Source organism: Zosterops lateralis (assembly GCF_965231275.1).
Source record: "Zosterops lateralis genome assembly, chromosome: 3".
Taxonomy (NCBI): domain Eukaryota; kingdom Metazoa; phylum Chordata; class Aves; order Passeriformes; family Zosteropidae; genus Zosterops; species Zosterops lateralis.
The window spans coordinates 98,096,955-98,124,558 of NC_139764.1; the positions used below are offsets into that span (position 1 = coordinate 98,096,955).

At 43.3% G+C, this 27,604-nt stretch overlaps 2 long non-coding RNA genes across 2 annotated transcripts in view; one reads left to right on the forward strand and one right to left on the reverse strand.

Moving 5' to 3' along the window:
- The window catches only part of LOC310906681, a 169,312-nt gene that overhangs the window by 85,255 nt on the left and 56,453 nt on the right, over window positions 1-27,604 (reverse strand). The gene's annotated exons all lie outside the window — the stretch shown is intronic.
- Window positions 24,629-26,693, forward strand: LOC310907794. The gene is made up of 3 exons (XR_014589724.1): window positions 24,629-24,719; window positions 25,714-25,806; window positions 26,587-26,693. It is a non-coding gene; the product is annotated as an uncharacterized lncRNA (long non-coding RNA).

The following is a 27,604-nucleotide window of genomic DNA, read 5'->3' on the forward strand; positions in this document are numbered from 1 at the left end:
GGGAATGGAGTGCAGGTGCTGAGAAGGGGAAGGGGCCACTTTAGGAAGTAAGTGCTTGATTAGTGAATGAGCAATGCTAATGCTGAGCAAACAAAACAGTAGCATAAATTCTGAGACACCAGTTAAACTGCAATCAAGAAGTACTCTAAAAAGCTTATTAACTTACCTAGGAAATTAAACACAAACTAACTGTTTGAATTGAGCTGCTCAAACAATAAAAACATTTGAAATGTCCTGAAAGTAATTTGTTTAACACAGTATTTGAGCTGTCACAAAAACAAAAGACAGTATTTCTCTCCATCCACAGCAAAATCACACCAATACACTCACTGGCACCAAAGAAGGATATTTAAAGCTCTATGTGGCTGTATTACATTGCTTGTATTTATAGCCCTGGTATCATTGGTTTCTAAAGAAAAATTATGTCCACAGACAGCATGTTTTGTTCCTCCTCATTACTCATATGTAAGAATGAAAGATCTATTACAACATATTCTTCCTTCCACCTGCTTTGATGAACTGCCTCAAAGCTCTCTGGGGAGACTGCTGCAAAGCCTGTGACTTACAGCTTAGGCTCAGACAGCAGATACTGGATTGCAAGAGCAGACTCAAAGGTCAGTTCAGAGCAGCACAGGCAGCAGATTGCAACTCCATTTCTAAAAGCAAAGGACACCGCTGTGGTACAGGTGATTCCCCTCAAGTCTGTACCCTCACAAAGGAAAAACTTAACAGATCTGCCTTTAGGGACATATGTAAAAAGTTCAACTTAAAACTCTAACACCTGTTTCACAGATACTTCTCCATATTGCATATTATTTAAAAATTGCAGTTCACCTCAGGACCATTTCTCAGTAAGTCAGTTAATGATTTCTACGTCTGCTCAATTTTCCTAAGAGAGTGTTTTGTTCTGCTCAGATCTGTGTAGCATGCCCATCATTGTGATATCTGAACACCTCCCTGCAGTGTGACAACCCACTTCCCTGATGTGCATCTGTCACACCTTGATCTTTCTATTTTTCTCTTCTCCTCACATGGAGAAATCTTCATTGATGAAAATAAATATGAATATATTCAGTTCACTTTTCAAATATAGCTATATAATGTATTTATACTTTCATATACATAACTTTTTAATACTATGGTTATTGATGCTTGCTATTATCTGTACTTTCAGTACTGAAGGCAGAGTTGAAGAAATGCATCTTAGCAAAGTACCCAGGTTTCTGGTAGGTCATACATTTTACTGAAATTTATTCCACAGACTTGTGTAAGAACCTGAGAAATTTTAGCAGAAGCAAAAAAAGGGGAAATATTTGTTACAGAGTTTCAGACAATCTATCAGGTGTTCAAGCAACACATGTTGTAGATAAGCTGTGAGATCTCAAACTGGACACAGCAGATACCCAAACAGAGAGGAAGATAACATTGTGACTAAAACTGAGCTTTGTACTCACCAGAGTACACACCAGAGGTGTGACCACCCTGATTTGCTGATGGCACTGACCTGGAGAAGCTGAATGCTTTGTCCTTTGCCCCATGCCAGATCACTGCAGTGTTACAAACAGAAACTGGGGCATTAGGACAGAACCTTGTGGTCTTATTATGTGGTAACCAGCATCTTGCTTACACAGACTTACATCCATCTGCAAAGAGAGGCAATTGACACACTTCCCATTGCGTTTTTTTTTTTTGCAAGCACACATGCAACTGCAACACTGAATGTGCAGCATCTATACATGGCTTTGAGTATTTCCTCAAATCTATTTTCCTTTAACCCTTTCAAGCATTTTGCTGACTGTTGTTAATTGCAGCTTTAGAGAGAAACCTATGAAAACACAGCAGTATATTTCCTAGAGATACAGAGGTTTCAATACACACATCTGCACAGCATTCATCATTTTCCTGAACAGTCCTGCACAAAACAGCATTTCTGTCATTACATTTTTAATATAACAATTCCCATGGGAAACTGTTGATGAGGACTGGGATACAGATGAAGAGAAAGCAGAAAGATTGCAAGATGAAGGGCTGTTCTCAGCCTACAGATGAATGATGGTTCTTGTAGGAGTTTATCATTAAATAGAGATGAATGGTAGATTCTGCCATTTTTAGTAAAAACTACTAAACCAACAGGAAGGCTGGATTTGATGGAGGAGCTTTTTAAGTGAAGAAATTCTCTGAGAATAAGAAGCTATTTCAGTTGTGGAAATCATCAAAGTTCATGGATACTTCTGACAACAACCAGAGCCAAACTAGCTCTTTGAGCTCCTTTTCCCATGATTGGATGGTCAGAGGAGATCTTGGAATATCTACAGATCACACCAAGGATGGGTACGGGAGGGACACAGGACCATGAGATATTAAAATGCTGTGGTAGCTTAGATATTCAGATTGAGCCATGGCAAAGCTATCGTAATGTCCCACAAATTCTGTTTCAGGGCAATCTGTACCATCATGTACATCACTTGTGAGCAGGAGCACGTACCCTGTGAGTTTTGACAGTGCAGTTCACCATCAGTAACTCATTAACTCAGATGCCTGCACCTGTCTGCCCATGACATTACAGTCTGACCTTGGGAAAGCCACTCTCACCTGATTGTGTTAATCTATTAATTGCTCCCTGGCAGGTGCTGATCCTCCTTGTCTTTTTCTGAAATGGAGATGTGGTAGATTCAGGCTTTGCACAGCCTTGTGCTTCAGATTCCCCATCAGAAAAGTGGAGATAGTAACATTTACATATCTCAGCAGGTAGTTTGAATGCTTAATTAATCCTTTCAAAGCTTCTTAAAATATAGATAAGAAGTAAAAAAAAATGACTTTTAATATAATTTTCACTGAGTAATTAAAAAAAGTACAAAAAGCTGTTTTTCCAAGCAATAAATAGCTATTTGAAATAATTCAAAACTTATTAAACTATTCATTAATTAAGACCTGGCAAAAAAGACAGACCCTTTGAGTAGGATCTTAATCTGATCTGATGTTTAATTAGAACAAATTCAAAGGCAACAAGTCACTCGGGATTAAAATAACATGATTTCTGCCATTTCTTTTTATGAAATTCAGTCAAACTTCACATTTTGTAGTTAAAGCCTTTGAATACCTGGGACCCTGGGAAACACCAGCCTGTCAGCCTCACATCTGTGTTTGGGAAGATCATGGAACACGGCTCTCAAGAAGTTATGCTAAGGCACATGAAGGACAAGGAGGGAATTCAATACAGCCAGTGCAGCTTCACCAGGGAAGCCCTGCCTGACTTTCTATCGTGGAGTGACTGCAACCAGTGGAGAAGGGAAGAGATACAGATGTCATTTATCTCAACTTCCATGAAGCCTTTGACACAGTCCCCACCAACATCCTTCTCTCTATATTGGAGAGTTATGGATTCTCTGGGTAAACTGTCAGATGGATAAGAAAGCGGTTGGACACTCACATTCAGAGGATTGTGATCAACACCTCAGCATCCCAATGGACATCAGTGACCAGTGGTGTCCTCAGGGGTCCATGCTGGACCAGTGTTTTTAGTATCTGCATTAATGACATAAACAAATGGATTGAGTACACACTCAGCAGATTTTCAGATGGCAGCAAGCTGAATGTTGCCATTGACACACCTGAGAGGGATAGGATGCCATCCAGAGGGACGTGGACAAGCTTGAGAATTGGGCCCATGGGATTTTCATGAGGTTTAATATGACCAAGTGCAAAGTGCTGCACCTGGATAGGGGCAACCCCTGGTATCCGTCCAGGCTGAGGATGAACAGATCCAGAGCAGCCCTGCTCAGAAGGACTTGGGGTGCTGGTGGGTGAGAGACTGGGCATGACCCAGCCATGTGCCCTCACACCCCAGAAAGCCAAACGTGTCCTGGGCTGCATCAAAGGCAGTGTGGGCAGCAGGTGAGGGAGGGGATTCTGCCCCTCTGCTCTGATGAGGCCCCACCTGCAGGGCTGCATCAGCTCTGGGATCCTCAGCACAGGAAGGACATGGACCTGCTGGAGCAAGTCCAGAGGAGGCCACAAAGATGATCAGAGGGATGGAGCACCTCTCCTATGAGGAAAGACTGAAATTATTTGGATCAGTCAGCCTGGAGAAGGAAAAGCTTCAGAATAACTAACTGTGGCTTCCAATACCCAAAAGGAGCCTACAAGAAAGATGGATTATTTAAAAAGAAAGAAGGGCTATTTAAGGGGGCATGTAGTGACAGGACAAGGGGGAATGGCTTCAAACATAAAGAGAGTAGTTTTAGATTAGATATTAGGAAGAAATGCTTTACCATGAAGGTAGTGATGCACTGGAGCAGATTGCCTGGAAAAGTATAGATGCTCCACCCCTGGAAGTATGCAAGGCCAGATTAGAGGGGGCTCTGAGCAACATGATCTATTCAAAGTTGTCCCTTCTGACGGCAGGCGGATGGAACTTGATAATCTTTAAGGTCCCTTCCAATCCAAGCCATTCTTTCATTCTATGACTCTGAATGTAATTTAACATGAGCCTGTTCAATGACAAAAGCTGCCTGCACCAGGAGCTATCACTGAGACACAGCACTACCAGCATTCCCACATACTATGCAAGACATGACGTGCACCCTGGTAGGAGGTCATGGGGATCAACAGATCATTTGCTTGGTTAGTCAAAGTCACACAAACTGGCTCAACTGGAATCCTGAAAGACTTATGTATGCAAAGGAAAACAGTTACAGGCTGTCTGACCACTGGAAAGGCCGTCACTCAGGTCCACACCCAAACTGCAGGTCAGCACCATCCAAACCTTGGCCACGGTAAGAACCACAGAAGGCACACACAAGGTCCTTTATGCCAAGAAAGGTAAGAATCATGACTGAGAGAGAACACAGGATGGAGAGAACCTTCTTCTGCTCCAGGTATATATCTCAGATAGTCCCATTTCTCCAACTAGGTAGCTGGATTACAGAATCTATTTTGTTTTGTTTTTTAATCAATCATATCTCAGCTCAGAATGCCCCGTGAGTGTCCAGCAGAGCATTGATAACATAGCAGTAAGTGATTAAGGGATGCCTGTATATGGAAATAAAAGCCCAATCTTAGTTGCCGGGGATGGACACAATACCAACATGTCCTGAGAAATCCACAACCCACCCTAGCAAAAGTCACCCTGTGACTTTTTTAGCCATTTACACCTGTGTTAAAAAAATATAGAAAACCTCCTGCTTTTCCCTGATGAAGTTTTACATTTAGATTTCAAAGGTATAAAAGATTCCACAGGCTTGCAGTACTGAATACTCATGACCTACATATTTCTGATTAGCTATTATAATATATAAAAAATATTTTACTAGTTTGACAGACTTTATTAGTACAGAGGTTAATTGCCTTTCTCTGACACATTTTCATTGCCTACATCTGTGTCACAACACTATTTGCTTCATTAGTTTTTAAAGTGGAATAGCTAAAACTCAGGTTATTGAAATAATATGGCTGTGCTTCTACACCACACTATTTGCTTGCAATTCAGCTGATGAATCACCTATATTTCAAGCAGAGCTGGCCTTGCATTTGGAGAAATGCCAAGAAAACAGGTCAGTGTTATCAGCTGTAGGCACTGCTACCCCTTTTCATTTCCCTTGCCATCTTCCAAAAACAGTTCTTTCCTGCAAGAAGGTATTAAGAGCTAAGATGACAGCTTCTGAAATATTCCTTTCTCTTTATTTGGAAGTTTTATTTCTTATTGCACCTATTTTTCAAGTTTGATTTGTGGTTTTAGCAAAACACAAGGTTTGGCTAGAAGTTCTGGTCTTTAGGCCATTACTCAGAGGAACACATTGGTGCTGACTGAATGATTAAGTAGGGAAAGGATTAGTTGACACACACCAGCACCTACTGAGCAAAGGACAAAACAGAAACATAAGTTTCCTGCTGTGAAAATGTGCCTGTCCCAATGGAACATCTCTATCTTGCAGCCAATGTCCAAAAATGCCAGAGGATGTGTCTGAAGTGCTGATGTGATAGTCTGTGTGATACTGGCCCACCACAGAAAAAGATGAGAGCACAAGACCACGGCTGCCCCAAACAGCCAACAATCCAACTAAGGCAGTAAGAGAAAGAAGACATACAGATACTATAAGGAAAAGATGAAACAATATGGGCATAACACTGCTTCTTTCCCTTTTTAATACTATGCTTGATCAGGAATTGCAGGATAAAATAAGAGATATTGAGTATGCTATCCCAGGAGTTTCTTCCTGCCCTCTGTTCCCACGTCAGATGAAGGCAAGAGTCATGTGCAGCACAGCTGCTGCCCAACTGGGGCTGTGTGTTACAAAAGGGATCGCTCTCACGCTCTGGATGAATGTGTGAGTCAGCCAGAGCATGTCCTTTCACTTTCTGTCCTAAATGTGCCTCTGTGCACAGTTCACTACCTAACCCAGACACACATTCACTGGGTATCAAGTCCCACAAAAAGTCACCCTTCACCACTGATGATAAAGCAGTCCTGACTTTGCTCCCTTAATTGTCATAGTCCACCTTCCTCCAACAATTTCTTCTGTCCTTTCTCTTCCTCACTGCATTCCTGTTTAATGTAAGAAGGATTCTGGGAATACTTCCGGACCTTTTGTGCCTTCAGTAATGTGAGAGTACAGAAGAAAAACATCTGGAGGAAAGCCCAGGTGTTACAGCCTCATAAAAGGTGCTCCAGATCATGCATGTGGCTTGTCCTGCATGGCTCATGGATGGGTGCAGTGACAGCACTAGGCCAGCATATGAGAGGAGAGCCAGCCACAGCCAAGGGGGACAAGTCCCCTCACTCCAACACCCACTCTGCACAGATTCAGCTCACTCCAGAGCTGTGTGGATGCAGCAAGCCCATCCCAGACTGACTTCACCCACAACAGCATGGACATGAGCTAGTCTGCAATAACCTGCTGACCAAACGAGTCTTATTCTCTGCTGATGGTCACAGGGTTGATATGAGCAACCCTGAAATGCCACAAGCCAGAATGCCAGTGGTCTCATCCCAAGATATGTCACAGCTTGCATGGCTACCCTGAGCAGGTTTGTACAAGCTCACTGTGGCACAGGCTAGAAGAATCCCAAGAGAGCAGCAAGGAGCTCACTGCAATCACCTGCCCAGCTTTGTTCCCAGTTCTGAAACACAACTACACATTGCTATGGCTACGCTGGTTTGATACACAGCTCAGGGCTACCTTTAGCACAGCTGAAAGTGCACCTCCAGATCACAGGAGAAACCCAGCACAAGCCGTCTTTTGACAACAGCTGCTCCCCATGTAGCTATTCCCCTGCACACCCCTTCCTCCCCCTTCCACTAGCTGCAGAACAAAATCACCAAGTACAGTGCACACAGGCAAGAAACATAATTACACACACATACACACACACACACACACACACACACAATATCTTGAGCCCTTCATAATTACATTTTAAATTGGTTTACTCAGAATCCTTTCAGCTAATCATTTTCACCCAACTCTAATAAACTCTAAGCACTAAAATAAATATACAGCATCTTTACCTGGTGTAGCCCCTCTCTTCTGCCTTAAGCCCTCACACTCCAGTTTGTTGGGCATTGGGAATTTGGATATGATCAGTTTTAGGTTCAACTTTCATTATGAGCAAGCACTAGGCTTTCATTCTAAGCCACGAAAATGCACTGGCAAAATTCACACGTGCAAACCAGTGGCTGCTTCCGTCTCTGTGGAATCCCACAAATATTTTCTTCATTTTCAGTTCCCGCGCCTCTGGATAGCTCATGAATATATGGCTGAAACAGGATGCAAAAACTTGATCCAAACAGATGCCTGATTCTCATTCAAAATCAGTAACTGGATTACTTTCCCTTACAACTGAGTCTGAACCAAAGAAGCTCAGTCTGCATCAAGGGAAGCAGTTCACAGCTTCTTACTTGCTATGCAAAAGTTCTTACACACACAACTGTAAAATCTGCATTTTCATGAGCAAGTCAGCATTTCTTTGAGCTGTCTCTGGCCAACACTTGCCTGCCTGCAGCTTGCAGACACAGTTTAGGAAAGGTGGCTCAAAAATTCAACCCCAAGTATCTTCAATTTAACTCTCCAGAGCTGTGTATTTCCCATACGCTTCTAGCTGCCCTTCATGACATGACCACTTTCTCTATCCTTTACCTGTCTGCATAAGTCCTGTGTTGGCTGGAGACAGGCAGCTGGTGTAAAACCTTGAGAACTGTGAAGAGGAAGGGCAGTCATTTTCCCTCAGTTCATCCACGCCCTTACTAACTCTCAGCAGCACAGCAGTGTGAATCTAGCTCTCAGCAATGCTTTAATAGCAAAGCTGAAGGTGTGAAGCTTCATTGCTTTTAAAATATACTACACAGTTCTGCATATTCACTGGTATACATTATGCTCCATCTTACAGCAGAGAGTGCTGCTTTCCAGTCACCCAGCCTGGTGCTTTATCCTTACTTTATTCTTTCCCAGAACTCTGAAAGACTGCCTACTATTTTTAGCTTCTCTTTGTGGGTGGTAAGGGAGAAACCAAGAGGTTAACTGCTTTGTCTGATGGCTCGGCAGGGGCACCATCCTCTACCCCCACAGGGCTGCCAAGGTCTAAACCTAGCAGGAGTGTTCTGGTCCTTAATGGCAGTTTCTGAGGTTTTCACTGGTCTGGGGGAAGTGGGAGGAGAGGTGGATTGCCGTGCTCCAGAGACAGAAAAACATGTCAGTATTTTAATCACTGGAGAGAAAAACAAGTAAGGAGGAAATTAAGTTTCCAAAATACTTTTTTTTTAATCCACATCATGAGTTGCCTCACCTGCTACCAGCTGGCTCACAGGGATTTTTTGCCCTTGGGCTTTGCCTTCTCTTGCCACATGCCCTCCTCAAAGCAGCTGTGACCACATCACGCTCCCTTCAGCACTGACTCACTCCCTGCCTCTCCACAGGACCTGAGCAAGCTATGTGCCCTCACTCAACTCTTGTTTATAGGTTCTGATACAAAAGACAAGTGTTCATGTGGCATACTGTATCTAGGAAAATGTCATGCTTCATACATTTAGTTATCAACCACTATGCCAAGTGCTTTATGTTATCTACAAAAAGCAGACTTCAGAGGGAAATGAACTACGGCAAATCAAAGTCTATTACTGGGAAAGAGAGGAGAGTTGTAAGCCAGACTTGCAGCATTCTTCCAGCTGCATAACTTTCTAAATAACTTTACCCAGCTGAAGAGTCAATAAATGGTCACCCAGTTGCAATCAAAAATAACAATTCATGTACTGTTACCCAGAGGGGCTTTTCTAAATCCCCAGGGCACAACTGCAGCAGACAGCAGCACACTAGGTCAGAGACAGCAACAAGAAGGGTGAAAAATGTTTCACACCTCCCCAGCAGCTGGGAGGGAAACAAGGAGAAAGACCTACTCATCCCACCAGTGTCTCCAGAGGCCACTGCCACTCACCTCCAAACTCAAAGCAGGGCAGCACTTGGGCTGACCCTTCTACCCCCACACCAAGGATTGAGTGCTGCTCAGCAGGACAGGGCAGTGACATGCGCAGCCTCAGCCCTGATGCAATGAATTCATTTCTCCCCATTGCTCTGTGATTGTCCACCTGCCCTTACGGATACACACTGCAGCAGTGCCTGGACCAAACTGCTCCCCACCTCAGAAATTCCCTACTCTCTGCAGTCTCCAGTTCTACAACAGGTTTGAGCCCTGCATGGGGAGCAAAGGACAACCAGCCACATCCACCAGTTAGCCCTGTAGCCAAGCCCATAGTCACCACTCAAAATATAACTCAAGTATTTTCATCATAGTACAAACCAGTTCATTCCTAATTCACAGGAGTGAAACAAATGGGACTTTTTTTTCTGATCTTGATTCTCAAAGACTGAGAGCCACTGAATAAAAGATGGCTTTGAAACATGCCAGCTTTTCTGGAATCGGAGAGAAGGAATACGAAATTCAGAAATTAAACCTTAACCCAATCTTTATAGCTGTTCATTTGTACTGGGTCAAGACAAAATCAGGAGCCCACATTCATTAAAACTTTGGTAGCTTGGACATTGGACTTGCATCTGGATCTATCAGCGTGGGTGTACATATATCAGCAGTGAGGAAATTGCCATAGGAAATTAAAGGCACCAACACACAAATCTCCAGCCAGTAAGAACAATAAAGAGAAACTGTTTCAATTTATCAGGAACAAACAAAATCCTAACAATGGGATAGCTCCACAGCTAGATAGGAATCTCAAAATTGTCAGTCATGATTCATAGAAGAAAAATATTCAATAAATATTTCAGGTTTGTATTTGGAAAGTAGTAGGACGATGTATTCTTATCTCATAGTGATAAGGAAACACTTTCTATTCCATCAGTTACTTAAGGGAAAGTTAAACAGCCGCTATCAAAACTGAACATTTTTCAATCAGCAGCACTTGGTAAGTTGCACCTCAGCATACTAAAGAAAAGTGCCAAAGACTTTTCCAAAATGTTTGTGTTGATTTTTCACACATCTGCGACCACTGGAGAGCTTCCAGAAGACTGGAAGAGATTTACAGAGAGTACAAAAAGCAGGCTGGGCAACCACAGGCTGACTAGCCTAACACTGATCCATGAGTCAAGCAGATTGATGTGAAGGATTAGTGAGAGAACAGTCTTTACATGACCGATATTACCCACTGTAGCTCCTGGCCTGGAGATGGCACAACTCAGCAAGTCCCCTCTGCCTCCATGTCTCATTTGACTTGCACCTTCATCCTGCTCAGATGGGCACTTGTGGGTCAGAGTTGAAAAAGGCTTAAAAGATATCAGTGTAATTAATAGTCATCAACATGACTTCATGGAAAAGTCTTGTCAAATGAGCTTGGTGTTGCTTTTTAGTGAAATTACCAGTTTAGCTGATAAAGATAGCTGTGTCTATGTCATGGGTTTCAACATCTGTGAGGCATTTAACTCGGTCCCACATGGCATTCTGATTAAAATAATTAGCACTATCCAGAATTAATGTACCTCTTAATAAATCGATTAAAAGCTGGTGAGTCAAAAGTGAGCCAAAGGCAATCCTAAATGAATCATCCCCATCTTCAGATGATGTTTAATGGGATCCCCCAGAAACCTCTTGGCCCAGTGCTGCTCACTATCCTTAGGAATTATTTGAAGAAAATGAAAAAATGTTGCTATTAAAAAATAGATCTAATTTCAAAATTGCTGGAATAGTAAATGATGGAGAGAAAAATAGTTATATTGGCAGATCTACATCACCAGGTTGAGTGGATTCACTGAAACCCGAGTTTTAATAAGCCAGTGCACCAATGCAGCAGTGTCTTAAAATCTGCCACTCACACAATACATGGCAGGAGTAGAAAGTCCTAATGGGTAATTTCCATCTTAGCATTCTGTGGTGCTCAGTTGGACTGAATTTTTCCTAGGTGTGTCTACTAAATTTACCAGGAGAGAAGGCAGCAACAGCACTGGGCATTGAACCCAGAGTATTCACACTTGCAGGCTTTAGGACAATGAGACAAACCTGTCCAGGAATCCTCCATGTATTGATGAGATTGTCAGGCTCCTTCAAAAGGTGTTTCAGACAAAAACGCCCCCCTCAACCCCAGCTATCATCATTAGGTTTCAGAATGAATGTTGAATGGGAAAGGATGGACACAATCCCTCCTACCACCCTATTGGAAGACATCTCTGCCTTGTTTCTCATTTGAGACACTGTCATGAGCATTCATCCTCTCAAAAGCTCAGCAGTGAATTCCACTGTGTGAGCCAAATTTCTTCTTCTCTTTGATTTTCTATGTGATCCGCCTCAGCCTTTTGCCCAAGCACTCCTGTTTCCAGATGTGCAGTTAGGCTGCATGGCTGAATGGGGCATGGACACGGTTTTATCCATGCCTTCCCTGTGCTTAATCTTACAGAACCTGCTACTGATGGCATCTGGGCTTAGCAAAATGTGTACAAGAAATCTCAGGAACTCCCACACTGTCCCATACTCCAGTGTAAGGATCTATTACATGCTGACTCACAAACCTCACACAGGTTTAAAGTGATTGGAAAAAAAAAAAAAAAAAAAAAAAAAAAAAAAAAAAAAAAAAAAAAAAAGGAAATTATTTGGGCAAGTCTTTGAGCTCTTCTCCTTTTGCTGTTTCAAAGCCATTCTTTTTTGATAGGCTGGAGCACCAGAGTCTCTCTAGCCAATTTCTGCTTCCTAAACATTCATCTCCTTAGGGCTCACTTGGGTGTTCCTGGAAGGGGGAGTCAGGGCAGAAGTGTGGAGAGCAAACCCTCAGTTAATAGCCCTGAGCTCCAGTGACTCGGTTCCTTCAGAACAGGTGTTTTCCAACACGGCCCCAACAGTAAACCTAAACCTGCCCTGACAGGAGCAAGAGGAGCAAGGGACACGTCCATGAATAGTGGCCCTCCACAGCTGCTGCACCTTCCTTGCTGTGGCAATGGGGTCACCTCCAAACTGAGCCCAGTATATGACCACAGTGCCATCAGTTCAGTCCCAGCTTGGATAACAAGGCCATTTTCCAAAATGCTTAGGCAGAGTAATTATGTTCCTGTAAAACACCAAATTCAGGATTCAGAGTGGGGACTTGTGCCCTCAGCTGTTTTAACATCTCTGTGGGACAATTTGGCAAAGGAGGTAAGAAGAATACCAAATTCTGGGCTTGTGGGCTGATGAAGTCAGTCATAATTTTTGCTAGAAACAATTTTGTGCTTTCAAAGCCTCAGCCATAGCACTGCAACAATGCTAGAATGGAGATAAAACTGATACCACCTGATAAATACAAGGTGTATTTTTTAAGAGTAGCATTCTTTAATTGCCATGACACTACATCCAAAGAAATCCTGTATACAAAACTCCAGAGCCCTTGCAGAGCCTCCATCCAAGAAATAATGCAGCACAAGGCTCAGCAAGCTCACCATTGCCTGTGTGCCTGGCGGAGCTGACTAAAAGACCAGTAGCAGCTGGCAGGAAATGGGTAAGAAAGCTGACCACAGATAAACTGTAGGATGCTGAAGAGTAGCAGAAGATATACTCTGGGAGAGGAAGCCAAGTTGTCAGGTCACACCGTAGTCTAGTGCATACAGTACATACAGTCGCTATTGAAGTATGCGGCCACCAGATAATGGTCAGGGGACACAGCTGTCAGGCAGCGATGAAGTAACTCCAAGGAGCCTGCAGTAGAGTGTGGTACAGCTGCGGATGTTTCTGTCGAGCGGGATAAAGCCTGCCTGTCTCAAGGGTACCATAGCAAATGCAGTGTCATGTGAGCAGTACCAAACAATTAGGCTCAGGATGCTTATTTAAATCAGCATTGATCGAAACAGGATACCAGTGAAAGCTCCTCAGAGCTGGGGCTGATCAAAGCTTACATGAGAGCACACAAACACTGCATAGCCTAAATAAAACAACGTTCGTGTTTCATACTCATTTTACAGGTAATGCTCCCGGCAGCGGCAGGGAGGGTTTTTCCTCTGAGCTGCAGATTTGGGAAGTCAGTGGCTGTGCGGAGGCGGGTGGAGGATTTACCTCCACTTCAGCAGGAGCAGGACAGGGCCTCAGGTATCATTTAACATTGAAGGTTGTGCACAGGCTGAATGTGTATCTGCTGTGGAGATACTGAACTTTATTCATTATATGATGAAGGTAATTATGGGTCATTAACCTGCTGGGTGGGAAACAGCTCAGCATGCTGAGGGATCCAGGAGAAATGTGATGACAGAGCAGGGCATGTTTTGCTGGTTTTGCCAAACAGCCAGAAAGCGGCTGCTGGATCATACAGGGATCAAAGAGCAGGAGTTTAAAATACATCAAGTAATGGTTTATAAATGCCGATTCTTAGTCATGCTGCTCTCTAGGAACCTTTTCCAGATGGTCCATTGGCTGAAACCTTATTTCAGGAAGCTCCTAAGGTAAAGGGAAAGAGCTTCATCCAGACCAAAAAGATGCATGTTTAACAACAGTTGCTCAATGAGAGAAGGCAGGACCCCGACAGGCAACACTGACTACTGGCCTTTAGACAGCTCTAGGAGACGCCTACGCTCACCCCCAGTGCCCGAAGGAAGAATTAACTATGCTCCAGCTGTGCAGAGATGTTTCAGCAGCACCACGGCAGAGAGAGGCAGGGGAAGGGCTACGAGCCTGCCGGTCAGCCAGGGGCAGAAACTGCCCTGCAGCCTGGAAGAAAAAGCAAGAGGGGCAAGCTGCAGTGGAGACAGATCGCTTCTTCCTTCTCACCCTTCAGAACAAAAGGAGTTGACTCACTAACTGATCTGACATTTGCTTTGGTGTTTTGTTTTTTTTTTAAAAAAATTCCAAGCGTTCTCTAAATAATGGGAACAACGGGGCTTTGCACCTGGGAAGGCCGTTGTGCATTTCTCTCCGATAGGCAGGATATCAGGGTTAGCTAAATATGAGTTCAGCTGCGGGACTGACTCACTGCTTGTTCCTGGAACTGTCTGAAGGAGGGGAGGATGCTGTGGGCAGGCTCTAACTGTATCATCTGGGTTAGGGCCGGTAGCAGATGGTCCTAAAAACATACTTCCATGTGGGTTTAAAATAGCGCAGCACCCACAATCAGCTGAATGGGGAAATGTGAAAAAGGCTTGTCACACAAGGAATGCTGCTGTGAAGATCTGCAGTCAGGAGGGGATCCAAAGTTTCACCAGCCCTCACAGTATAGAAGTGCCCAAGGCTGTCTCCTCACTCACATTGGCTCACACCGCTGCCATGTCCCACCCTGGAAGGGGGATTCTAGCCTTCCCATCATATTTCATGGAAGAGAACAAACTTTTCCCTCCCCACCATAAAATAAAATGAGGAAACTTTCTCTTAAAGCAGCTTTTCTATTTAAGCAGCACTCCCTGTCCACTGCATAAGTTTAAGCCCGAAAAATTGCACTGGAAAAAAAAAATCCCTTGTCCTTTGTGAGTCAACTACTGTAGTGCTGGTCAGCAGCGACAGCCCTAAACACTCTTGAGACTATAGTTACATCCTGCTGGCTGCTCTAATGCCACACACAGAGTAAAAAGAGCTGGTGACAGGGGAGGAATTGGCAGACGGCTCTGAGGCATCAAGCAGGCGGCTCTCCCAAAGAGGCAGCTAAAGCACCACCCCAGGGTCAGCAGGGAGCAGCCCAGGGAGCCTCAGAAAGATGCCCCGAGTGCAAGCCTTACCAGAGTGTCCACATATGCAGCAGACCAAGGAGAGTGTCCAGCTGGCCGTGGGAAGCACAGCAGAGCAGGGAGCTGTGTGCAGGGCTGTTCTCTTCCTTGCCCCAGCCCACCCGAGATGGACCCCATGCACCTCGGAGGTGCGCGTTCCCTTAGCTCCTCTACAACCAGCACAGAGACCCCTTCCTGCACACCTCCTGGGACTCTGCCAGCCGATGTCTTCTACTTGAAGAGTGATGGGGTGATTTGCTTCTCAATACTCAGTTTAACTCCCAAAGGTCCCTGTGCCTGAGGGAGTAGGATGAAGTGAAAACTGAGGAACTGCATTGCTATTGTGTGCCTGACTTTCTTAGGCTGATGGATAAAAGAGATACTGTGGAGAAAAGAACACCCTTCTATTCCCCCAGTTCTCCCTGCTGTAAAGGCTGTTACTGACCAAAGAATCTGACTCCTCTTCATTCCCCATACTTGTGTCTCAGTAGGTATGCAAATACACCAGCAAAGGTTTCTTGCTCCTTCCCCTCTTCTTTCCCACCTCCTGCCTTTTTGCCATGCAAGCACCAAGAGCAATCTGGCCTGTAACCTTTAGAGGAAGAGAAATATCACAGGCACATCTGTTTTTACAGCTAATTGGCTACAGTTTTTGAAATGGGCAGAAGTAGCACAGATGAACAAAAAGAGTTCCCTGAGAAGCCTGGCCACTGTGGGAGCCTGGCTCTAGCTCCTAGAGCAGTTCATGGCACGTCCCACCGGCGCCAGAAAAACACATCGAGGTTTGCTTGTGATTGCACCAACTCCTGGTGGAAACAGGTCCAGCCCCCTTTGCTCCGCTGGAACTTGCATGAGTACACAGCAGTGCGTTTGGTCCTCTGTTTGAAACACGTTTTGAAAGCAAAGATTTTCCTAGGCGTTACCCCAGTCTTAAAAAGTAAACACACGGTGTCTACACCTTGCACTTAGTTTTCAACATCTCTTGTAAACTGCTTTTAGCACTGCAAGAAATCATTTCAGAATGCATTTTAAAAATATATTTTCTGTGTTTCACTTGACTTGTTTTTATCAGGACAGAATTATTAGTACAGCACTGGCTTGTTACACACTTACTGCCAATACAATAAAGGGTGTAACAAGAGATGTTTTAGATGAAGATTATTTATTACTGCAAATAGTTGAAGAGAAAGTGCTCATTTGGGCAGAGTGGGCTGAGGGGAGGAAGGGCTGTTCTGGTTTTTGCTGCAGCCTTCACTCATTACTTTTTGCAGCAAGCATTAAGCTTCCCGCCTGCACTTGCAGCTCACATCCCACAATTTTATCTAGACTGAGCAATTTTAAGAGATTGGAAGCTATTTGAGTTCACACAGGGCTGCCCTTTTCACCCATGTCTTCACATTTTGGTTCTAGCTAGCAGCAGTAAAGGAGCTTCCCTCCACATTCATCACTACCCGGCCCGATGAAACTGACAGTCATGCAGAAATGGTCACTTCTTCTGTTTAAACCAGAGTTGCACAAATTGGGCAGGGCACTTTCTAGATGCAGAGAAAGACTTAAAATATCTGAATAGCACTTCTGTTTCTGCCTGCAAGTGCACAGAAGAAATTCTCTGGAATAATAAGATAACATTTTCCTTATTGCTTATGCAAACTATATGCCTCTTCAACTAGAAATGGTCACCTCCCCAGGATCCTGCTTAATTTTACTGGCCCTCCATCCCTCCCCAAGAATTCAACATACAATAGTGAAATAGCGAGCCTAACATATGCTGCAGTCTGAGTACATAATATTTTGCAATAAATGTAAATTATATATATATATATAAACAGAAAGAGAATGACTGTGAGAAAGAACAACCCTACCTACTTCCCATTCATGTTATGCAAACACCTTTCACATGTGTCTTGCTCACTGAATGCAAACAGTGAGTATGCATACAGTTATGCCCACAAAGCACACATTCCTCATTAAAACCCATGCAATGAATTTGTATCTGATTGACTTTTAAATCCTTCATCTTCCCACAGCTACATCTTCCCCAGATCTAGTAGTCCAAATGCTGTTCACTTCTTCGGGCAGTCTGTTGCAGTCAGGGTCTTCTGCCTCCACTAGTGGAAAGCGTCCTCCCATCCCTGGGAATGTTACTGGCTTGAACCCCAGGACTGGTCACATCCAATTTTACACCATCAGCAATAAGGTGAAGAGGTGATACATGGAGTTTGGTATTGTGCAAGGGGAATAGACTGTGCTGTCCAACAAGACAACATTTTCATGGAAAATTAAGGCACACAAGGACATTAACATGCTTCATTTTCACATAGGGGAAAGTTTTTCTCAGATTATTTTTAGAAAGATTTACTGGTTTTAATTTTGGTAGTTGGATCCTAAAAAAGGAAGCATGGCACATGGCCTCTTAAAAAGTTGCAAAACCCACTCTCAATAAAATTTAATATGCCCTGACTTGGCTTTCCTTTAATGTGCACTGTGTGAAGTACAGTGGTATAACATTTTTAGCATCAATCATTTCAGCACACTTCTGAGTAAGCTTCTACCTCACACCTCTGCAGATAGGACATTTATTCAACAGTGCCACTTATTTTCTCTGCACTATGTGCAAACGTGTATCACTGGCAGCTTTTCCTTGCTCTCCAACACCACTGCCCAGTGAAGGAGTCACTATGAGCATAGAAATCAAGAGAACTGTGCTGACACCAACTCACTTCAGCAGACCAGCAAAACAGGAGCACTGGTGAGTCCATTATACTGTTCTCTGGATGAGCACTGTTGTGTCTGTGTGTATGTCTAGGTAAATTTCCCATCCACTAATCCTTGATGGAACAGAAGTGGCCAAATCTGCTGCTGCAGGGAACTGATGGAGTCCTGTGTAACTTGTCAGAACTGTAACAGATTACACCCCCTAAATGGTTGGCTCCAGGAAAGAATTTTGTTGCGTATTTATTATGCGAAAGCAGCGCTACTGTAGATTGTATTATTTATTGCATATTTATGTCACTGGTGCAGTCAGAAGAGTGAGAAGAGGAGCAGGGCCACCTAGCTCACCAAGTTCAGTCCCTCCAAAATCATATAAATAGATGTTCTGCCCAGAATGGCCTGTAAACACTGTGAACATTGTCGCTGTCACACCCACACCCTCATGACCCACCTGAAATAGATAAAAAGTGTAGAGTATCACAGGGAGCATGAGACATGAAAGTGTCCATGTTCTGGGCCCCAGAAGTAACAAAGAATTTCTCCCCATCCCCTAAAAGAGTCCATTCAGGTACCTCCATATATCCTAGATGCCACAAGGAAGCTTTGGCTTTGCGAGGTTAAAATGTGCACAACAGAGGAGTGTAGCCATCAGGACTGAATATTTATTCAAGTAGATGCTGACCAGTAACACTTTGGCTAATAACATAGACTTCCTTGAACTGCAAACCAAACTTTCTATTGGGTGGGTTAAATACCAAGACTGTACAGAAGAGGACTTCAGGAAGAAGCCCTTGTTAGTCAAGTATATCCCTTGTTAATCTTGTTAGTCAGCATGTCACTGCAAAACACATAAATAAGACCATATTTCCCACGGGCAAAGTAATAAAGTAGGAAAGTGAGAAGTACTACTGATTTAAAGCAAGAATCCCCATTTTCCTAAAGCTAGTTTTCCACTAGGAAACATTTCTCATAAAACACAGAGACCTAGCACATCTGAATTTTTAAAAGGGACAATCAGATCAGTTTGGCTTTGAACCTCTCATGTGAGATATTCACTAGCCTTTTCAAAGGAACAGGTTGATTTGAAAGCAGAATTAGACACTTCATATGTAATGATCCAGTTACCACCTAAGACTGATTTTCAAAAATTGGATATAAATTGGCCACAGGACATGGTTAAAAGGAAGTTCGTAGAAAGAGAGCACATGAAATCTACAGCCAAAATACATATGGCCTAATTTAAAAACAGGATTAAAGGAAATTCACAAAGTCATTTTGCTGCCAGATTTAATTAGTATGTTTAATATGTGAGATCACCTGAATATACTTCTACTTGTTTTGTGTCCCATTAGGAGTTTCACGGGAGCAGTAATATGATTGAGTGGCCCCTGTGAGGGATGAAGCTTAGGCTGCTTTGAAACAAATTGAATTAATTTGAAATGATTCTTTCCAGGTATGACATTCTTGGAAACAGATGTGGGGATAAGGAGGGAGGGCATCAAAAGTACAGATATATAGACCTAAAACTGTACCCATCTTTTTGTATAAACATAGGCACCTTTTTAAATATTTCCAGAAATATTGTAATGCTAGAAAGCCTGTTCACATAAGATTACAATTGATGATACTCCATAGAATTAGGCTACATAGAATTGAGATACTACAGTGACAAGGGTCCTCACACAAATTTTCCATCTCTATCACTTCTCTAAAATGTGAAAGCTGTGGGGACTGGGTCATGCGACCTTTTTTTGTATGTTAAAAGAGTAAATTTGTACCCAGATATTTCATGGTGAGTGAAACAGACCAGCTTCCAGTTCACTGGCTGAGACGAGGCTGTTGTGGAGGAAAGGGAGCCTTATTTTGAGTGGCATTCACAGCCCTTCCACTAGATTTCACTATTGTTGATTGATTTTACATGGAAGTCACTCACGGGTTTACATTGCTGAGTAGCAATGCAAACTCCTAAATAGGATAGAGCAGATTTATACTGTTTCCCAAACAAATGGTATGATAAATGTTTTAAATAGTACAGTTACATAGCTAAAATAATATATAACAGCAAAGGAGGTGGAGGTAAGGGCAATAAGAATAGTATCAGGAGAAAAAATGTTCTGAGACTCAGAACATCTAAAATTTACACCCAACTCTGTAAGCTACAAGTGCTCAGCTTGCCTGAAAACAAGCCCATGCATATGCATTCTCATTTTAACCTACAAAAACATTTCAAAATCCAGGCCCTGATCTGGCAAGATGCTGAATGTTTTCCCTTTTCATCAGACAAGCCTCTAAAGAGATACTGAAGCGTGCATACTGTAGGAGCCGAAGCGCAGCCACAAAGGCTAATTTACCCAGCCAAAAAGCAGTCATTGCTGCCACTGCTATGCAGACATACCCACTGCCTTCAGCAAAACTTTAGTGAAGACTGAGGGCACTTGTCACTTCACAGGGAGCACTCAGTGTCTTCCAGGCTCACATTGGGTCTACATATGGATGAGCCGAATATTTTTCACTACAAACACTCTTCCCCTTCCAGGCCTCCTTCGCTTTCAGTTCTGAAGGGTGAATTCATTGAAAACATCTGCACTACTAGAAACATTCTGTGCTTTTTCCAAACCTCATCCCCATGGTGGCTCTGTAGTAATGGAGAATAGACAGAGCTGCATAACACGAGCCTGCAAGCAATGAACTGCTGTAGGGAGAGGATACCAAATACTGGAGTTTTGCTTCTGGTACCTAGGCACTACATGGGCTCTGCTCACCTTCTGCCCTTTGCCATACACCAGAAGGTTTCCCCCTATGCCATACAGCCAAAAGGCTTCCACAGCAACTGTCTCATCCCACCACACCACTCTTACTTCCACTATGTGGAACACAGCTTAAACAAATCCCACTTAGCAGTCTGTCATGTTACCTTCTGCACACTTAGGAGTTGCTGCAGGCTTCCCTTGGTATCAAGGCCAGTTCTGGAATTGGTTTTGGGATATTTTACATAATTGCTATCTCTCCTTCTTTTATCATTTTTCCTAATTTTCTTTAACTTTTTGGACTTGCAGCACTAAAGAAAGGGCTCTGTAACCATGTCACAACATGGTAAAGGCATAAATGGGACTGATCCTGTGTCATTCACAAGCAGCAGCAATGTACTGGGCTAAGACTGCAAGAGCATGTTTATGGCAGTAAACTTTAATGAGCCAGATGAAATCTTCAAACAAGGGAAAGGAAAAGATGTATTTTTGTTTGGGGAATAAAGGATGCAGACCAGCCTTCAGCAGGCCTACCAGGAAGGCATGTGTAAGGGCTTGCATGGCCATCTGTTTCTCCTCCTTATCAGCACTCCAGTGCCAGCTGCCTCTGTGGCTGAGCCGTCCCATGAGCAGGTCCCCTGCCCGGTTCTGTGCTGCCTCTGTCTACTCTTCACTAATCCCACACAGCTCTAGGAACTGCTTCCTACCAGCCCTATGTGGCCCCACCCCACTGTAAACCTCATATAAATCACAGGGGGGAAGCTGGCGTCTCCCCGATGGTGCCTGCTAGCAGCGCTGCTCCTTTCCCTGAGCAGTTGCTGAGCCACACGAGTGGATGCTGTGCTTGCTTTACTTCCCGTGTTCTTCAGCCTGCTGAGCCTCCATTTCCTGCAGTGCCATAGAAGTGTGGTCCAAGCCTGAACAACCATGGGATTTATGTTTGCTGACCTAGCACCCACATCCCAGCGCTGCCGTGCCCAAACTGCAATTAAAGCTGCAAAAGCAGCCCAGAAGTCGATACCCCGGATAGGCAGGCAAGATAAGAAGCTAATAGCAGATAGACAGGCTGATAGGCGAGTTTGAAAGCTGCAGCCACCTGGGAGCCATGCACGGTGATGCAATCCAGCAGTGGCAGTTGCCAAAGTCGTTCTGACAACAGAGGCCAAGGGTGGGCAGCGCGCCCGCGGGGGCGCCGGCGAGGGGAGCGGGGTCCATCTGCGCAGAGGTGTGAGAGCAGCAGAGACACAGCCAGGCTCCCTTTGGGGCGTCTCGCAGCGCTGGCAGCACTGCACTACACTAAGCCTTGTGCTCAGAGACCATGAACAACCGGGATTGAAAAAAGATGTGTAACCTGGCTAAAGGACAGCAAGCTGCCGGGAGAATGGAAGGGGAAGGCAGGAGAGCGTGGTAGGCTGCGGATATCTGGGGGATACTGACCCCAGCAAGGGTGTGGAGGCCAAGTAAGAGAGCAAGAAATCAGCTAGGATGCTTAGTTTTGCATTACTGTTCCCTGAATGAAATACTGGATGAAATTAGGAGAACAATGAAATCCAGCCAGGCAGGACAGGCTGGCAGATGCACTGGCACTTCATCTCCTTTGCATTCCAGTGCCTCTATAAGCAGGGTAACAGGGATGAAGGCATTGCTCCCACAGCTCACCCAAGGCACAGCAGCCAGACCTGGCCTTCTCAATTCACTTGCAAAGGTGGAGAGGATCCATCTCTATTATAATATCTTTCAGCCCAGGAGGCATGGTCACGAACCAACCATGAACAAAATTCAGAACAAAACAATGATGCCACTCCCCAAAGAATTACCCGTTGATCTAAGTGTATGAGAAGTAACAGCAATTGGATGTAGTCTCTCCACCAGGGACTTAGGAAATTTACGGTGAGTTGCCACAGCACTTTCACTAGCTTTTCAGCCTTCTCTTTAGCTTTACTGCTTTCCAGTCAACAAATTAGTCTATACAAAAGCCAACATTGAATGTGATTTTCACTTTAACCTACTTGTTGAACTTCAACGTCTTCACTGAACCCAGGGTTAGAGACAGACTGATGTAGTTTGCAGGATGGGTTAATAAATTCAAACCTGTCCCAGATTATTACAGACTGTTGTTATTATATGTATAATAATATCAACTTCATAATTTAACTGTTTGTCTCCAAGTAAAACAGCTATTTCCTCCTAGTTCTCAAATACTGCTACCAGCACAGCAGGAGGTGCCTTTGTCACAGACCTCCACATCAGGACTAAGGATGGTGCAGGACTGACAGCTGAATTACAGTGGGAAGTACTTGCTCTTACTTCACTGTTGAAGGATCTCGCAGAGCAATGCAGCAAAGGTCACATCGTTATCACCAACACTGGCTTCCAGAACTTCCCTTCCCTGGGCTATCAACTGAACTAGTTATTACAAACCTCTGACTACCTCTTGGAGAAGAGTTAATAGTCTGTACAGCCTATTTCTTATTTTACTTTTAAGTGATGATTTGTATTACAAAACAAGGTATGATCCCGGTGTCCTTGTGCTAGGTGCTGCAAAAAGTTTTTGAGAATTTTTTTACAAAAAGAACCTAAAAGCTAAAACAAAAAATATTTAGGAAAGAAATTAAACGGAGAGGAGATGTTCTACCACTGTATCAAACCTAAATTCCTATTGAAGAATACATTCTCACTTGAAGAAGTGATTAAAGAAGCTACTGGAGTTTCTGTGGATTTTACTGAGACTGAAAAATAGAAATATGAATTATTTGAAACAGACAGGCTAAAACTTCCTGACCAAACACCCTAAACAATGTACAAATGTGAATTTGAGTGAGATATGAATTCTGGCTGGATCCAGTCCCGTGAAGGTCAATCCCATGTCATAGAGTACAAAGCATAACTCTAAGATTATAGAGAACTGAAAATAAATCCTTGTTTTGCTTTGGTAATTTTCATTTACAGAGATGCAAAGTACAAATATTTATAAACAATATTCTTACAGGAATTGGAGGGTATTCTTCCTTTTCAAATAATTACTATTTAAAGAAATTTTGAGCTCACTTAAAATGAGATGCAACACGCAAGTATGCATAGCTTTGTGGAGAAAATAATTATTAAAAATAAAATTAGCATTGGAAACGTCTGCCACTAATCCCAACCAATCTGTGTGGCAAGTTTTAAGGCAAACATGCAAGAAAGTCTCAGATGATGCAATGATGCAAGATGTAAAATAATCTGCTTGCTTGGGTAAGATAGAAGATCTCTATTTAACACCACTAAGACAACACCTCCAGGCTCTTTTATTTCAGTACTGAGCTAAGCTAACTCCATTTAGCTCACTAAGTGTGTTGGGACCAGATGATGATGAAGTCAGAGGCAAGATAACTGGAGATTAAACTTTGCAAATATTTCTGTTCCTGAAATTACTTCCCTTTCTATACTATGCTAGTGGCTCTGGCTCACAAGTTTCATATTCCCTCTTAATAAAGTTAAAAACAATTCAACCAGCTGAGGATCAGATCCTAAAGTTTTGTTACTCTGTTAGAAGAAAGTAAAATTAATGGTGCTTTTAAAGCCTCCAGAAGGTCACCAAGAGGTTCATGGAGCACACTGTGACCTAGTGTTAAAAGGAAGAAATTCCAGTCCCAGTTTCTTCAGCCACCTTAAGTTCAGAGATACAGAAGGAATCATGTACCTGCAAAATGCAAATGAGGAAGGGGATGTGATGGACTGCAGGGCATAGGTAGTTACTCAAGAGTATAAACAATAAGTAAGAAGAAAGAGCTTATGAGAACAGCAGTGGAAAGGGTGCTTCAGAAGGGCAAGGAAATGCAGCTACAAACCCACTGAGCTATCAGTGCTGTCTGCATGCTTCTATGGTGAGTGTTATTTTGAGGAGGTGAGGAATGCAAGGCAGGGGGTCTGTGGTCTATGGTTTGTTTTCCCATCAATACATATGTCTGACTTTGAGTAAAAGATTAACGAGACAGCTAGCAAATGTCCTAGGAGACAAATGGGTAAAAGGCTGTTTGTACATGTCAGTTGAAGGAGGGCTCATTCTCGTCTCTCAGTCTCTGAATGAATCTGCTAGGATGCACACCTGCACCAGGAAGACTTCCTTGACAAGGTAACCCTTTCCTCTGCAGAACACATGAGCATGTCAGCATACAGCTTACCTTACACGTACATTCTTTCAGTCAATGTGGTTTGGAAAGAACCTTCCACCTACTTTTTTTCTGCATGTGACGTACATTACTGTATGTTACAGAAAAGCCCCAGGTAAAGTAAATGGAAACTCTATCCAGCAGCTACGCACCTGGTGTTTTTGCATTTCCCAACAGATACTACAGTTGCTGGAATGATGTGTGAATCTTCTACAACACCTCCTATTGACAATTTATTTTAGGTGTGGCATGAGAGAGATCTGAGATATTGATACTAATGACCTGCAGCCTGTTGCTAAAGAGAAGGAAGAAAGGAAGTGAGGGAATTTATTGTGTAAAAAAAAAAAAAAAAAAAAAAAAAAAGCCAAAATATAAAACCACACAAATATTTACATTCTACTACTTTTGACAGCAACCGTTCTATTACAGACTGAAAACACTGCAAATGGGCATGCTGACACTTTAATATTTCCAGGATGGTCATGGTGGTGGGAAGAACAAGTAGATTGTCACTAAAGCTCACCTTTTCTACGTATCAAAAACTCTGTTGTGTTTTCCTGTTCTGTTGGCAATCTGTGCTACTGGTGATCCCTCAGAGCTAATGGTGTAATGGTGTTGGCCTGAGTCCCACAGCGAGGAATGCAGTGGCACCCAGTCAACCACCAGTACTAACCACAATCTCCCTGCCGATCTTAACTAACCTGGCAGGTCAGCTTTGTGTAGTAATGCCACATAAAAAAAAAAAAAAAAGCCTCTTTTCTTCACTATCCTTCTTTTTTCAGTCTTTTTTTCTCTTTTCTGGAAAAGTCTGAGGGAATGAAGCAGATTCCCTAAGGAGAGAAGTGACCCACCATTTGTAACACTGTCACAACCCTCAACATCTCTTATGTTCTGATTTCTGCTTTACCTGAAACCTGTCAAGTGTGAGTCACATCCATTTCCCTTATGCCATGATAGGGAGGAATGCTGATATGTGGGAACTGACAAAGAAGCATGAGGGAGCTGATGTTCACCTCTTAAACCTGATGAAATTTGCCGGTGAATCACAGGGTAAGAACTTGACCTCACCCATGAAGTTTCATGAAGATTAAAAGAACTTCCTTGTACCTCCTTGCTGTGCCTCTGACTACCAAGTTTATTGTCTGGAGATGAGCAGTTAAACCATCTCTCTAAGCTCAAGGAGAATGAGTTCAAGTCTTGTCAAGGGCCGTCTGTGACAACTCAGCTCAAAATAACATAAGCTATCCCTTTTGATGAGGCAAGAACAACCTCTATTTAACACATCAGACAGATGTGGTTGGCTGAGGAAAGGAACATACTGCACCATCCCAGGCCCTTTCATATCAGTGACGTCAGGTATATTTTGGTGTGAGAACTTTGGAGCTTTGAATGAGAAGGTGATGTTGCAGGAAATTAGTCCTCAAGCAAAGTTTCTATCTCACTTAAGTCTGGCAGCATGCAAGCAAGCACAGGATAAACTAATCCAAAAAAGCTGAGAAATGTTAGCAAACTATAAGACCATCTACAACTACCCCTGAAAAGCAGGAAAAGGAAACACCATGAACTGAACATGCTTTGCTGTGAACTGAGCAGCCTTCTGTAGGCAAGGTCCTTAGTCACTTGGGGATTAAAATGATCCTAATACTTGAGCTTTCTGGTGTAGAGAAAGCTGCTCCTGACTGCAGCTCTTGTACTGAGGATCTAGCCCATAGTCACTGCCAGGGTGCAGTGTCCCTCCTCCCTAAGAGTGCTGCCAGAATGCAGGAAATAAGACATATGTTGGTCCATCCTGTACTGTACTCTTACTTCTATTTTTTTCCTTCTTTGCAGCTGCAAAATACAACTGAGCAAGTTAAATTCCACTTCCCTTGAACACGGAAGCCAGCAGTGCATTTGTCACATGGTCACATCAGCAGACCACAACAACAAGCTCAGTCACCTGGTGAAACAATCCACACAGAGATTTGGAAGGAAAATTTCCTTTGGGCAGGTGACACTGGACATCTGGCAGTCCTCTACTTCTGTTCTGAGAGCAACACCCACATTGTAGGGCATGCTGCCAGAAGCTGCACCCACCTGGGATGTAGCCAACCCAAGATGAAAGAGAGCACCAAATCCAGAAGGGATGATTAGCATTCACTGATGTTGTTCAGGACACAAGTACCTGGGAACATGCTAGTTCCCCTTAGGTGTTCAGTACTGCAAGGAAAAGTCAGGGAACTAAGAAAGTTAATCAGGTCAGAGCCAGGCTTGCATATGTTTTCTCCACAGGAATTACAAACTATTTGCCAAATATTAGGTTGGGTGATTGCTACCCGGACTACTAAGGATATGCAGCCCAAAAGAAGATAATTGCTCAGAGGTTCTGATAGATTGCATCACTCTCTGCCAAAGAATATGACAGAATGAGAATTATCAACACATAATGTAAGGATACAAACCTGCACATACAGCAGAGCTGGACCCATCATGGCTGGCTGGCTGAAGCAGAAAATATATTAACTCCCAGACTGTTCATAGGAAAGCAATAATTTGATCCTGAACTCCAGAAGCATTTGTGGAATCCAGAGATTCCCTGAAATTCTTAGAACACAGGGGACAAGCATTCATCCCTGCTCTAAAATGTTAATTTGACTAAAGCTAATTTCACCCCAGTGTCTAGTTACGAGACCATTGTTCTACCAGCATACAAGCTTAGTCTCACACTGCCACATATTTTATGACAAAATGCAACTTGGAGCAGAGCCTGTACTGTCCATCAAGGGTGCTGCTGTGTGATAAAAGAAATACATCATCCATTGTATTTAACGATAAAGCTTTGATGAAAATCAGGCTACTTCTAATAAAA